This window comes from Bos indicus, chromosome 14, assembly GCF_029378745.1.
Source record: "Bos indicus isolate NIAB-ARS_2022 breed Sahiwal x Tharparkar chromosome 14, NIAB-ARS_B.indTharparkar_mat_pri_1.0, whole genome shotgun sequence".
Taxonomy (NCBI): Eukaryota; Metazoa; Chordata; class Mammalia; order Artiodactyla; family Bovidae; genus Bos; species Bos indicus.
The window spans coordinates 71,573,212-71,587,466 of record NC_091773.1 but is presented as its reverse complement, the minus strand read 5'-3'; positions in this window follow the sequence as shown (position 1 = coordinate 71,587,466).

Here is a 14,255-nt window from a genome sequence, read left to right as displayed (position 1 = left end):
TTTAATTTCTTAGCTGCTATAAATGTTTGTTGATTGATTTGAAATTTAGAATCATGTAAAAATAATGATGAACCGTCTTGGAATTTAGAATTATGTATAACTGATAGAGTTGTTTCTCCCTTTCCAATGTATATACTACTTCATTTTTACTATTCCCTTAGCTAGGACCTTTGATATGATGTTGAAGAATAACAACAATAAAGAGAATCTTCATCTTGGCATCAATTCTAATTTGAAATATTTCTGAAGTGTCAGCATTATGATATGATGATCACTTAAATCTTTGGTACTTTACTAAGTTAAGGAGGTTCTACTCCAGATTTGGTTTGTTTTGTTAAATATTTTTATCATGAGTGAATATTTGCTTCTATTTAATGTTTATTATTGTGCATTGAAATGAGCAACAGCATTTTACAGTTGTTACATTAGTAGCTATTCTAATGTGGGAATATATTTTACCCTAGAGAAACATTATTGGTCATGCTTTTTTAAAAATATGCTGCCTAATTTTATTGGTGAATACTTTTTATGTTTTCTGTATCTATTTTGGAAGTACAATTGACATACTGTGGGACATGTGTGTGTTTGCTATCATTGCCCAGTTGGGGAACTGTTCAGTATATTAGGTTAATAAAACAACTTAGGAAACTTCACCTTATTTTCTTTGTTTTGGGAAACTTTGCAGAAAGTTGGGATGTTGTTTATTTCGTAAAGTCTTACCAGAACTCACTATCTAAGGAAAAACCTGGGACTGATACGCCTTCAATTTATTTTGGGGCTAAAAGGTTTAATTCAGTTGTTCTACTTCCTCTTGAACACACTTGAAAATTCACATTTTCTCAAAAGTATATACTTTTTTTTTGGCTTAAAATTTATGGTCTAATATTGTACATTCTCTTATACTATTTTAAACTTTACTCAATAAATGAATGAACTTGAATTCCTAATGTGTTCTCCTCCTTTTTCATGACCATAGTTTTCAGATTTGTTTATATTAATCTCTCCAAAAATCTTGTTTTTGGTTCCTGTTGTCTGAGGAGCCCTTACAAATTGCTGAGAAAAGAAAAGACGCAAAAGGCAAAGGAGAAAACGAAAGATAACACACATTTGAATGCAGCATTCAAAAGAATAACAAGGAGAGATAAGAAAGCCTTCCTCAGTCATCGTTGCAAAGAAAGAGGAAAACAGTAGAATGGGAAAGACCAGAGATCTCTTCAAGAAAATTAGAGATAACAAGGGAACATTTCATGCAAAGATAGGCACAATAAAGGACAGAAATAGTAGGGACCTAACAGAAACAGAAGATATTAAGAAGAAGTGGCAAGAATACACAGAAAAAGTGTAAAAAAGAAGATCTTCGTGACCCAGATAACTACAATGGTGTGATCACTCACCTAGAGCCAGATCCTGGAATGTGAAGTTAAGTTGGCCTTAGGAAGCATCACTACGAACAAAGCTAGTGGAGGTGATGGAATTCCAGTTGAGCTATTTCAAATCCTAAAAGATGATGCTGTGAAAGTGCTACACTCAATATGCCAGCAAATTTAGAAAACTCAGGACTGGAAAAGGTCAGTTTTCATTCCAATCCCAAAGAAAGGGAATGCCAAAGAATGCTCAAACTACCACACAATTGCACTCATCTCACACGCTAGTAAAGTAATGCTCAAAATTCTCCAAGCCAGACTTCAACAGTACGTGGACTGTGAACTTCCAGATGTTCAAGCTGGTTTTAGAAAAGGCAAAGGAACCAAAGATGAGATTGCCAACATCCAGTGGATCATCAAGAAAGCAAGAGAGTTCCCAAAAAACATCTATTTCTGCTTTATTGACTACACCAAAGCCTTTGACAGTGTGGATCACAACAAACTGGAAAATTCTGAAAGAGATGGGAATACCAGACCACCTGATCAGTCTCCTGAAAAATCTGTATGCAGATCAAAAAGCAATAGTTAGAACTGGACATAAAACAACAGACTGGTTCCAAATCGGGAAAGGAGTACATCAAGGCTATATATTGTCACCCTGCTTATTGAACTTACATGCAGAGTACATCATGAGAAACATTAGGCTGGATGAAGCACAAGCTGGAATCAAGATTGCAGGGAGAAATATAAGTAACCTCAGATATACAGACAACACCACCCTTATGGCAGAAAGTGAAGAACTAAAGAGCCTCTTGATGAACATGAAAGAAGAGAGTGAACAAGTTGGCTTAAAACTCAACATTCAGAAAACTAAGATAATGGCATCTGGTCCCATCACTTCATGGTGAATAGATGGGGAAACAGTGGAAACAGTGACAGACTTTATTTTCTTGGGCTCCAAAATCACTGCAGATGGTGACTGCACCCATGAAATTAAAAGATGCTTGCTCCTTGGAAGAAAAGTTATGATCAACCTAGACAGCTTACTAAAAAGCAGAGACATCACTTTGCTGACAAATGTCCATCTAGTCAAAGCTATGATTTCCCCAGTAGTCATGTATGGATGTGAGAGTTGGATCATAAAGAAAGCTGAGCGCTAAAGAATTGATGCTTTTGAACTGTGGTGTTGGAGAAGACTCTTGAGAGTCCCTTGGACTGCAAGGAAATCCAACCAGGAAATCAGTCCTGAATATTCATTGGAAGGACTGATGCTCAACCTGAAGCTCCAATACTTTGGCCACCTGATGCAAAAAACTGACTCATTTGAAAAGACCCTGATGCTGGGAAAGATTGAAGGCAGGAGGAGAAGGAGATGACAGAGGATGAGATGGTTGGATGGCATCACCGACTCAAAGGACATGAGTCTGAGTAAACTCCGGGAGTCAGTCTGGACAGGGAGGCCTGGCATGCTGCAGTATATGGGGTTGAAAAGAGTCAAACATGACTGAGTGACTGAACTAAACAGAACTTATATTACATGAACTTTTGATCACTCAATGATGGTTGGAAAGAAACTTCCAAGATCCATTTCACAGAAAATCCTTATTTTAAACACTTCAGTGCTTATTAAATAAGGCTTTATTTAGTAACACTTTGACTATTTGGCTTGACTCTTATCCAACTTAAAAAATAATTATTATTGTCCATTTATTTATCTCTTTTCCTTATTAGATAGTGAGCTTCTTATGGTTAGGGTCCATGTCTTACTAATTTTCACAGTCTGTCACATGGTAAGCTATAATATTAATAAATAATACATGCTATTGGAAGGAATGAGGGAAATGGGAAGGAAGGTTGCAAGGGCAGGAAAGAAGAGCCGACTTGAACAAGATAAAGGAGTTAAAATAGGGTTTTCAGACATGAAAGTTCAATAAAGATTTTACTTCTGTGCATGAATTTGATTTTTAAATTGTGTGTGGTCCATAATATAGAAGTATCTCCGAAATTACTCAACATACAATAAAACTACAGAATATAAATATGTTGTTAAACAGGTGCTGTCAGTGTTTGTAGGTGCTAATTTTTACATGTCCTTTTGTAACATTATTCATGCAGTTTTGTGCTTCCCGCCACAAAACAATCCATTTTTCTTAAATAATAATAATCGCTAGCAGCCCAACTATAATAAACAACCCTACAATAATGTCAGTATGTGCCCATACAGAGGAAAGAGAAAGGATTACTTCAGAAAACAGATGTCAGCTTCAAGCTTCCAAGGATTTATTATAAACAGAAATGAGTAAAGAACATGAAAAATACTTTGGCAGTGTTATTTGAATACAGAGCTAATGAAAGGCTATATTCACCATCAAATATATGCTAACAGCCAAATTGCCAGAAAATCTACTGTTTCATGAGTGGTCTATGCCAAAACACAGACTACAATTATACATAAAAAATGGTTAAACAAAATGTGGAACAGCAGGATTAACTTTCTACTGGGAAATCTGTTTCAGTATAATTGCACTCTGTTGTGACAAATAGGAAATATATGCAAATAATGAATTAGAAATCAATTATGGATAAATAAATAATGTTACAGAAAAAAAGATATTGTAAGATTAAAATTTGTGAATTAGCCATTATTGTGAAGAACTTTTTTCTCTTTGCTATTCATTTCAATCAAGTAACAATATATATGTAAGCCCATTATAGCTTACTCTGAAAATTCTTTTAACTTTTTTCATTCAAATTATTTTGCTATGTAAACAAAATACTAGGAATAAGTTTTAGCATTTTCATTGGAAAAATTTAATATTTTTAAAGACATAAGCCATCTAAGAAATGTTTTAAATAAAATAAATGTTTTATGTTTTGCAATTTTGTGAATCTTACTACTTGATTTTGTTTGTTTGAACTTGTTATTGATGTTTTGAGTAACAATCAAGTGATACCATAAAAAATAACTTTATAACTTTTAATCACATGTATTTCAAGTATCAAGACTATGCAAGAATACATTGTTTAGAGGACCCTGTTATAATACATAATAGTGTGGGGCGAGATGCTACATTTATTTTAAGAGAGGGGAAAAAAAAAAAACCTGTATTTCATTTGTTACACTGCTAACTTCACTTTAGGTAATTGCATTCAGCTTTATTATTGCCCAGAGCAATAACTGATTGTTAGTTATTGAAGTCTGAAATGATTTTCTCATTTCCCAGGGGACTCTAGAGATTTACATCGTGCACAGCAGTAACTAATAGATGTAATCTGGTCATAATGTAGCTATACAATGTGTTATTTACTTGTGGAGAACATAGATGTTCAACATTTTAACATTTCCTCAAGAAGAATGGGATAGTTCCTTCAAGATATAAATATTAACTGTATACTGCTCTACCAAAAATTGACCAGAAATATTTTGTTAGAATTTATAAAAAGTATGCATATATATAGACATGAAGTAATATATAAAGAGGTTTTTATCTTTTGTGATTTTTTATTTTTATTGAAAGACTTTTGAAAAAGTATATTATTCTAAAAAACCCTCTCCAAAATTCCAGCATATTTCTAAATTATAACACCTAATATATAATCAAAGAAAAACAATACTGCAAAATAAATATAGTGTGTGGTTATTCTGCAAAAATATTTTTTATTTTTTAAATGGGCTATTTTTCCCATTATATCTTTTTAGTTTTATCGTTTTACTAAACCCTCACTCAGAAAGTTAGACAAGCATAAGCTTTCTCAGCTTGCTTTTCATATTAATTTGAGGCCGAATGTTTGAATAAAGGTCTTGGAACCCTAATTAGCAATAACACACACATAAACCCAGAACAGCAGAGAAACATGCAATTTTTTACCAAAATCTTCACTTTCACTGTGCAGAAGACTGTCTTTGTTTGACATGAGGGCATTGGTATGTTCTCATTCTTTGCAAGATGTACATGTGATGCAAATTTATTGCATATGATTCTTGAATAAATAAAATTCTAATGGTAGCATAGTGTAATAGGGGCAAATGTTTTATTAAAGGAGATTTTTCTTTTCTTTTTTTTCTACCCAGCTGATATAAATGTTTTATGAAGGTTTCAGAGTATTCCTCCTGGAAACATTATGGAGCCTGTACTTCTCACAAAGCAGGAGAGATTTTTGCATCTTACTCCCATTAACCCTAATGAATGTTTCCCACAAAACACCTTATATATCAGAAACAAAAACATCTTTTTTTCCAAATAAAACTTAAAGCAAAACTTCCTTTAGCTATGCAAACATATATATATATATATACCTCAGATCTTAATTTATTATGTATACTATACCCTAAAAACATATTAATTCTTCTACTAATTCTGGAAATCCTCACAGAAAACTAGTGATCTACAAGGCTTCTCAGCAAAGATTTAATAGCATAGAGCTTTAGTGAGGACTCATATTACACAGATTATAAAATATGGTATAAAGTATCATTATAAATAATTTAAACTAGAGTACAGCCATCACAATAAATGAACAAAGTATATTTTCCAAAGTAGCGCCCCTTATTTAAAACAAAATGCTGCCCACTTTCTAATTCAAAAAAGATCAATTTTTTTTTTTTTTCACTTTTCTGTGTGCCTTCTGGCATTGATCTCACTGAGAGATTTTAAATCAGGGGATATTTTAATATTCTAAATAGAAATTATTCAGTGTGACATGATAGAAAAGAGAGTATGAGATGCATATTTGGCTTCATTACCAATTTAGCTTTTCTAAACTAGTCTTGGAGAGACAAACCTACCAACAATGAAGAGAAGCGTTCTTGTAATTTTAATCTCGCTGAGATGTAACGCAGAGAATTTACAAAATGAACCTTGCAAATATTTCACTTACATAGAGACTCAATACAGCTTAGAAATACTTTGAAATTCAGGCCTTGTTTCTGAAATGTGAATCCAATCCCTATGATCTGGGCAAGGCAATGGCCTGATGCAGATTGGGAAAGACTTCCTGAAAGAAGACATGCCTGAGCTGAGTCCTAAAAGCTGGTGTCAGACCAAAGGCTTCGGGCATGGGGCTGGGGGTGAGCTGAGAACAGGCAGGTATTTATGGCAGAATATTCAACAGACGCAAAGGCAGAGAGCAGAGTACGCTGTGCGTCGGAAACGGAACGACGGCTCGAGCAATGTCAGAAGGCCGCAAAGGAAGTCCGGACACAGAGGGAAAGGGGGAGAAATTTGTTGCGTTTATATGATACAAAATTATACAGTTATTATAGACAAACTGGCTAAACATAGATTAGCATGAATAAAATTTAATAGCAAAATTCAGTGGAAAAGAAACACCCAATTGAATATATATCATATAGTTTTTGCTCTTCTTGTTCAGTAGCTCAGTCATGTCTGACTCTTTATGACCCCGTAGACTGCTGCACACCACGCTTCCCTGTCCTTCACCATCTCCTGGAACTTGCCCAAACTCATCTCCATAGAGTCGGTGATGCCATCCAGTCATCTCATCCTATGTCATCCCCTTCTCCTCCTGCCCTCAATCTTTCCCAGCATCAGGGTTTTTCCAATGAGTCAGCTCTTCACATCAGGTGGCCAAAGTATTGGAGCTTCAGCTTCAGTGGCAGTCCTTCCAATGAATATTCAGGACTGATTGCCTTTAGGATGGACTGGTTGGATCTCCTTGCAGTCCAAGGGACTCTCAAGAGTCTTCTCCAACACCACAGTTCAAAAGCATCAATTCTTCAGCGCTCAGCATTGTTTATGGTCCTACTCTCATATCCATACATGACTACTAGTAAAAGCACAGCTTTGACTAGACGGACCTTTGTCAGCAAAGTAATGTCTCTGCTTTTTAATATACTGTCTAGGTTTGTCATAGCTTTTTTTCCAAGGACCAAGAATCTTTTAATTTCATGGCTTCCATCACCATCTGCAGTGATTTTGGAGCCTAAGAGAATAAAGTCTGTCACTGTTTCTATTGTTTCACCAACTATTTGCCATGAAATGATGGGACCAGATGCCATGATCTTGGTTTCTGAGTGCTGAGTTTTAAGCTAGCTTTTTTACTTTCCTCTTTCACCTTCATCAAAAAGCTCTTTTAGTTCCTCTTCACTTTCTGCCATAAGGGTGGTATCACCTGAGGTTATTTACATTTCTCCTGGCAATCTTGATTCCAGCCTGTGTTTCATCCAGCCCAGCATGTCACATGATGTACTCTGCATATAAGTTAAATAAGCACAGTGACAATATACAACCTTCATGTACTCCTCTTTCTATTTGGAACCAGTCTATTGTTCCATGTCCAGTTCTAACTGTAGCATCTTCACCTACATACAGGTTTCATATGACATGTGGAACATGTGTAAAGTTTAAAACTACATAAATGTATACTCAATTTTTTATGGTTATACACAAATGTAGTTAAAAAACAAAAGACCACAGACCAGAAGAATATGCACTAATATTAGAAAGCTATTGCTCCTGGAAGATTGGAAGAGAAATATTCAGAGTATTTGACAGGTCCCAATAATTGACTCTCTCCTTTACTAACCTCAGGATCAATTAACAAAAAAATGAAAAACTGAAGAGAAAAATATTGCCTCTATTTTGATGAAGTCTAGGTTGAGGACTGCGGTGTAGAGATACAGAAAAATTGATTTCATAATACTGAAAATAAACTTGGACAAAGGTGTCCACACTCACTAGCAGCTTTGGACATAAGTTTATGTATGTCAAAAGATCATAAGTATGTAAATAGATCATTCTTGGAGGGTGAAATCTTGTAGGGTCTTTCTCCCTGTAAAATTGTTGTGCTGTGGGGGAGCAATATTGTGATTTTACTGTCTGAAGAGGAGGAGCTGAATGCCCAAACCCTGTTTTTTCTCTCAGATTCACCAAAATAAACAGCCCATCCTCAGAAAAGAGAGAAGTGTTTGGAGAGGCCAGTATTGCTACGCTAATGACAATGACCTCTATGTCTAAGGAGACAGCACCAGTAGGCAGTAAGATTTCCTCTCTAGAAGATTTAAAAATAGCTTACAAAGAATGCAAACTTCCCATTTGCAGCAACTGCAATCTGTTTTGCTCCCTGAAAAATCCTAAACACCAAGAAGAACTGCTGCCCCACAGCAGGTGCTCAAAAACACTTGCTGAATGAATGAAGACCTTATTTTCTTTAAAAAAAAAAATGTTCTGAAGAAAGCACCACTTGATGTTAACACTTATTTATTTTTGATGAAGAATACCTGTGTATTGTGATACTTGTTTGATTCTTCTATAAGTTTGCAATTTTTCCGTACATAAAGTATGAGGCTAGAGATAATCTTAGCAGTAAAGGTAGACAAAGAACAGATCTTGAAGACATTCAAATGCCTTGTAGATGGGTTAAGTTCTAAGAACAACTGACAATAATTTATTGAAGCCACACCGCTTCTGAACTTAATGAGTCTAGGTCCATTTCCTGGATTAAGGATCACCTGGAACAGAAATGAGGAGAAAGAAAAGAAATCTGGTAAAGGAAAATAAAAAATTGGCAAAGGCTATAGTACTATTTTTGCATCCTTCCTGTTTTGATATGTTTTGATGGAAAATCCCTCATGATGGATATCATGAATGGAGAGGAATGTTGCCCCAAAGCATCTGATTTCAGACAAAAATACTGTCAATGTAGCCAAAGCCCAGTTTGTATGTGGCTTACTTCTGCTTCAGAGTTTCTTCTAATATCCAAGATTCTAGTGGTGGTAGGAGAAATAATCTGATCATTAAAGAGAGTTTTGTGTTTTTTTTTAACCCCAAAGACAAGAAAGGCAGGTTTTTATAGTAAAATGAGTTGAATAAAATGTGTGCCTTTGACAATTTCTTTTATTCTTGCCTTTCAAGTAAACAAAGGTGCTTGAGTGAAGGCTCACTGGCATTGTATTTAACAGTTTTCAAAGTCCTGATACTACATAGAGATCCTGCTCTCCACAACACACACACACACAATTGCATGGAAAGCCTTGCTCACTTCTGCTTTCCTCAATTGTGAGAGCTCAAAATGGATCTGGCATCAACTTAACCAGAGTCAGCTTCCCTTCCACAAGTTGAGGAACACAAAATCTCATAGTACTAATACAAGATGGGCAGAGACATTATATATATATATGTAATGTGTGTTTAGTCACATGTGAGTCTCTGCGGTCCCATAGACTGTGGCCCTCCAGGCTCCTCTGTCCATGGAATTTTCCAGGAAAAAATATTGGAGCTGGTTGCCATTTCCTACTCCAGGGGATCTTCCTGACTCAGGAATCAAACCCACATCTCTTGCGTCTCCTGCTCAGATTCTTTACCACTAACACCACCTGGGAAATATATATATGTATGTATGGAGAAGGCAATGGCACCCCACTCCAGTACTCTTGCCTGGAAAATCCCATGGACGGAGGAGCCTGGTAGGCTTCAGTCTATGGGGTCTCAAAGAGTCAGACACGACTGAGCGACTTACTTTCACTTTTCACATCCATGCACTGGAGAAGGAAATGGCAACCCACTCCAGTGTTCTTACCTGGAGAATCCCAGGGATGGCAGAGCCTGATGGGCTGCCGTCTCTGGGGTTGCACAGAGTCGGACATGACTGAAGTGACTTAGTAGTAGTAGTAATATGTATACACATATACACAAAAGATTTTTTTAACAATTAAAATTAGTGAACTCTTGGTTAATAACAAAATTTTGGGGAAAGTACTTTGGGTGGTGTAATGTGTATATGTGTTTAGAGTCTGAAAATAAGGGAGAAAAACCCAACCTTTCTAAAAATTAATCCTCAGCATCAATTTCATTAAATGTTTCTTATGTTTTTTCTTCTTCTTCCTGAACTGTTGACCACCAAGATATTTAAAGGTTGAAAGAAAACTCTATTTCCTCAGCAGGATTACACAAGGAAGCAAAATTTCCACTAAAGTCAGGATGATCTATTCATTTAAACATTTCTTTTTAGAAGCTCCTAAAGTGGGGATATAGAGAATGGGCTTCTGGACCCAGGGTGCCTTTATAAAATCCTAGCCCCAGCACTCCCTAGCTGCAAACTGACCTTGAGCAAATAATCAAACCTCTCTACAACATACTTTTCTCAACTATAAGTAGGGTGTTTTAATATTTGCTAACTCACTGGGCTGGAATGTTAAATAAGCTAATATATCAAAATAACTTAGCAGAGTGTATAACATATTAATCAGTCAATAAATGTTGGCAAATGGGTTACTGACATTTTAAATTATTAATAACAATTTACATGACCTTGCCCATTTGCAGCATGTCTATTGATAAGTGTGTACTACCAAAATACATAGGCAACAAGAAAACATTGAATAGCTAACACATTGATTTGAGTTCATGGTTCTTGACCTCCCCTTTTAGTTAATTCAGTGAGGCAACTAATTGTTTCATTTTGTGTTGATAAAGCTTCATCTGGTAAATCCCTCAAGATTTAAATCCTATTTTTAGTACTTCCATTTTATTTAATGACAGATACTGACTATTGGCAGTAGCAACAGTGTTAGTCACTCAGTCGAGTCCGACTCTTTTCGATCCCATGGACTGTAGCCCCCCCAGGCTCCTCTGTCCACAGAATTCTCCAGGCAAGAGTACTGGAGTGTGTTGCCATTCCCTTCTCCAGGGGAATCTTCCCACCCCAGGGATCGAACCCAGGTCTACTGCATTGCAGGCAGATTCTTTACCATCCGAGCTACCAGGGAAGCCTCTTATGTTTTTTCAAAGTTGTTTGATGCAAAAGATAATGTACTTGCTTCTGGTTTCAATTTTGTCTGCATGTTGTTCATGTTTCCTGAGAAAACTGAAGCTCCTAGAGAATAATCCCCTCTTTCATTGCATAGAGTGCTCACATCAGCATATGAGAAGTTACGTTATACCCTGAAAGTGTTAGAAGAAAGAATTAGTAATTTAATAAGTGGCCCGAAGTGAGGACTTCAGGCAGCAGATTGGTCCTGGGTGGTCATGTTCTCTTACCAACTGACTCTGCAGTCTTGGCCACCGTGATGTATCAGTTGGACATCTAACTTCAGGGTGTCCGGAGGCTTCTGAGGAGGGGTGAAGTCAGAGTCTTCCTTCACAGTAACACTGATTCCCAGTCTTCCTCTTGGTTGGGATTAGACTGGGAGACACATTGAGAGGTAGCTTGTTGGTGGTGGAAGTGGAGGGGAAAACATACCTGAGTGAGCCCATTTGAGGCAGAAGCTGGAAGCTGAATGGGAGGGACAAAGAGCAGGGGTGGAGCCCAGGCAGCCGAGGAAACAAGGCGACAACCTGCATTCGCATCAAGCCTACATTCCAGTTGCCACAAGGTTTGGCTGTTTGGTCTTTCTTATTCTTGTTTAAAACACCTTTTTTTTTTTTTTTTCCTGGCTTTCCTTGAGGATTGGCTAAGATTCCTGTTTCCCTTATTTTTATAAGATTCCCTGTAGGAGGTAACCTGAATGAATCCTTGTTCCTTCCAAACAAAAGAACCTATATAAGAACCAAAATAACAGAAAAAATTGTTAACTTTGGGACTTAAAATATGTACCATATTAATGTAGTTTATTAGTGCAGCAACATTCAATAATGAAAAAATGCCTTTATAGGATTTTAATACTGGACAATCTTTTACATTCTATAGCAAGATTTTTTGTTTGTTTTCCATGCCTAATCTATAGGGGGAAATGTATGAGTTTATTTCCATAAACAGTTCATATTTTGAGCACTTGTATAGATATAATGCGTTAGGGATTTATGCTAATTTCATATAGCAATATTAAAATAATTAGCATAGCTTTATTTTAAAATAATAGTCTTATTATTGTTCATATTATAGAAGTTTAAGGATATAGAATTCTTTTAAAAAAATCCTTTGGGCTTTAACTTTTACATAACGAAAATGATTAGTCTTTTCAGCTATTACACAGTATGCATTTCCTGTGACAATTAAGTAATTTAACTGTTGATGATAATTTCGATATTCACGACCTTTGATGTTGAAGTATTGAAAGCACAGTAAAATCTGTCTTTGCATGCCCTTTCTTTTGTGCATTTAAATATGAAGCAGTGGGCTTGTGCCACTTTATTCTGATGGAGGTAGAGGGGAAATGGAAGTGGAAGTCTGCCACTGAATTTGAATTATGTAGGGAACATAGCCGTGTTGTACTCTCTTGTCAATATCTCCTTCCAGCTGGTGCTGACATAATTAGGCACATCAAGCACAGAAGAAGACATTTTAAATTCAAAGCACTGTTCCAAGTCCTGTGAGCGGCTATGAAAGGTGCCTGAAGTAATCAATAACACATGGGAAGGTATGCAGTTGTAGTAGGTTATCCACCCACCTTGGGCCTATTATAAGACATAAAGAAGTAGAAAATCCAAGATTGTTAACTTCTTCAATGTAGCCTTGTTTAAAGAGTTTGACTTATTAGAACTGTATTTTCTTTAAAAAATCCTTTGGGCTTTAACTTTTACATAACAAAAATGATTAGTCTTTTCAGCTATTACACAGTATGCAATTCCTGTGACTATTAAGTAGTTTAACTTAGAATTGAATCTTTCATCACAGGCATAATGCAGATAAATGTAAACTAACTGAGACCAGAAACTTTAACTTCCATTGTTTTCTACCATACCCCCACAGGGTATGTGTCAGCTAGTAAGTGATCAATAAGTTATTGTCAAACAGAATGTATATGTAAATGGAGAATCCTGGTCTTACTTATCCTTATTAGTCAAGTGGGAATACAGTGTACATTATGGGATTGTTATGTGGATTAGAAATAAATTAGATAAAGCCTCAAAGCATCTGTAACAGAAACTGATGGTCCATAAAGTAGGAGACTCATACAAACATATAATTGAAATTTTAATGGAGTATGGTATACATTTTGGCTTTTAAAAATATGTCCCTTGGGATGGACATGTACACATTGCTATATTTAAAATAGATAACCAACAAGGATCTACTGTAGAGCATATGGAACTCTGCTCAATGTTATGTAGCAGCCTGGATGGGAGGAGAGTTTGGGGGAGAATGGATACATGTATATGCATGGCTGAGTCCCTTCACTGTTCACCTGAAAGTATCACAACATTGTTAATCTGCTACACTCTAATATAAAATAAAAAACTTAAAAAATATATGTCCCCCACTGTCTTGTTTGACTTCCATTGCCTCTTCTCTCACCAGCTCCTTTCTCTTCATTCCTTTCCAGCCCTCTACATCCTAAACATTTGTTTGGCAGAGCAGTTTAATTATCATTTTAAAGCTGATCTTCAAAGCTCATGACTTGAGGGTCTCAGATGCCACTCTAAAAGGTTTCTCAAAGTATATTTCTAAACCAAGGCACTTATCTTCCAAGAAAAATTTTGGTGTCAGCTGAGATTAATTTTCCACTCACTTCATATATGTAATTTCCACCGTCATTCATAGAAAGTTCTGTCACAGTTGAAAAAATACACCATATGAAACAAGGTCTGTAAATACCTTCCTAAAGCATGGAGGAGTATACATTACGTTTTTGATCCTAAAGAATGAAAGAATCTAAACGGTGGTTTTCAGCCACAAGGTAGAATTCCAAGGAGTCTCTGAGAGAAGAGAGGTTGACTGTAGAGTCTCTAAGCTCTCAAAAATAAACATTTTATTAGCTTAATATATAAATACTTCTTTGGGGGAAAAAAAATCCATGCTTAAAGGAAAAAAAAATTGAAAGCTGGAGGAATAATCAGAAAAATGCTGCCCAATAAAAATTCTATGGCATATGGGTGGGGACTTGACCCTGCCTACTGCAAGCTGGCACAAGCCCTAAGCCCCCACAGGCTAAAGAGCCAATTGCATAGGAAGGTGAGCCCACCCTCCCGCTGACCGATAGCCACTGCATCA